The sequence below is a fragment of the Bombina bombina genome, chromosome 1 (genome assembly GCF_027579735.1).
Source record: "Bombina bombina isolate aBomBom1 chromosome 1, aBomBom1.pri, whole genome shotgun sequence".
NCBI classification, from domain to species: Eukaryota; Metazoa; Chordata; class Amphibia; order Anura; family Bombinatoridae; genus Bombina; species Bombina bombina.
In genome coordinates this window covers 1,455,108,724-1,455,110,698 of record NC_069499.1, presented here as the reverse complement: position 1 = coordinate 1,455,110,698, position 1,975 = coordinate 1,455,108,724, and the positions used below count along the sequence as shown (strand labels likewise).

General features: G+C 40.6%; 1 pseudogene; it reads left to right on the top strand.

The window, feature by feature from the left end:
• The first annotated feature begins 212 nt into the window (after nt 1–212).
• On the top strand, nt 213–949 carry LOC128643304 (60S ribosomal protein L10a-like; annotated as a pseudogene).
• The last annotated feature ends 1,026 nt before the right edge of the window (nt 950–1,975 follow it).

Here is a 1,975-nt window from a genome sequence, read left to right as displayed (position 1 = left end):
CTGCACTTCCATTTCTAACAGGAACTGAAATGCTCACAATATCATAATGGAATTACAGGAAAAGGGGACACAATAATTAATTAAATTATATTGCATAGTTTTTATATACATACAATTTCTCATTTTATATTGCAATCTTAAAGTGTTTAATTTCCCTTTAAGCATATTTCAAATATTGGGTATTATCAGAAAGTGATCAACATAATTTTACGATCCTTTTCCTTTCTGACTTTGCCGTCGGGTTGCCGCAGAGATGAGCAGCAAAGTTTCTCGTGATACGCTTTATGAGGCAGTGAGGGAATTACTCACAGGGTCAAAGAGGAAGAAGAGAAAGTTTTTGGTGACAGTGGAACTGCAGATCAGTCTAAAAAACTATGACCCCCAAAAGGACAAGCGTTTCTCTGGCACCGTCAGCCCCTCGCCCTAAGTTTTCAGTGTGTGTTTTGGGAGACCAGCAGCATTGCGATGAAGCAAAGGCAGTAGAATTACCCCATATGGATCAAGAGGCCCTGAAAAAGCTGAACAAAAACAAGAAGCTAGTAAAAAAGCTTGCTAAGAAATATGATGCATTCCTGGCCTCAGAGTCTCTCATCAAGCAGATCCCTCGTATCCTGGGACCTGGGCTGAACAAGGCTGGCAAGTTCCCCTCTCTGCTCACTCACAACGAGAACATGGTTGCAAAGGTGGATGAAGTGAAGTCCACTATTAAGTTTCAAATGAAAAAGGTCCTGTGTCTTGCTGTTGCATGTGGCCATGTAAAGATGACTGAGGAGGAACTTGTGTACAATATTCACCTGTCTATTAACTTCCTTGTGTCTCTCCTGAAAAAGAACTGGCAAAATGTGAGGGCTCTGTACATCAAGAGCACAATGGGGAAACCACACCGTCTGTACTAATTGTCAGATTCCAATAAAGTTTCTTATCAAAGAAAAAAAAAAAAAAAAAGAAAGTGATCAACATAAATCTAGTTTCAGCAGCTTCAAACAAAGAAAGGTAGAAACCTAGTCACACAGGGCAATAAGATATCAACAATAAAGATAATAATACAGCATCACGACATGATAACTTTACCTCCAATGATTAATGATGTAATACTCCGAATTGAAGCCATCAGGAACCTGGGTTCGTAATTTAAAGATCCAAAATGCTTCCTGTTTGGCCAGGAGAGCATCCTTATTACCCCCTCTAGGTGGTTGTCTACTTGCTTTAATTGCTCTCCATTTAAATGTTCTAACATCCCGCTGTGCACCTCAAGAAAATGACATTACAGTGCAGAACATGGTCTCTCCTTTTTTATATACCCAGTATGTTCACGAATCCGAGTTAGCACATCCCTTGTGGTCATACCCACGTATTGGCATTGATGGGAAGTACATTCAATGAGGTACACAACATAGGACGTAGAACAGTTAATACATCCCTTGGTTCGAAAAGTCGGTTTAGTGACAAATGAGGTAAATCCCCTACTCTCTGTCAGATACTCACAGGCCTTACACCTTGCACCCCCACATTTATATGTTCCATTGACACTGAGCCATGAAGTGGTTTGCTCTTTTCGGGGGAGCTGGCTAGGGGAGAGGATATTTCCTAAAGTCACATTACTTGAGCAAACACACCTAAAACCCTGCTCGACAGTAGTTCTCAGATCCCTATCCCCATATAACAATGGGAAGTATTTTTTCAGGATATTACAGATATCGTAGAACTCTGAGGATTACTGGGTAATGAATAGAGTGCGTTCATCTTCCTTATTTTTGATTTTCTTATGCAGAAAGGTATTCTTTCTATCCAACCCTTTTACTTCTTTAGCCACATTCTTCACCATTTTAGGTGGATACCCCATCGCAATCAATGTCGCTTCAATGTCAGCACTCTCCTTCACAAAGTCTGACTCTGAGTTACAAATTCTTCTAGCCCTGACAAATTGCCCTTGGCAATACCCTTGAAGATGTGATTTGGGTGGGCACTCCTTTTG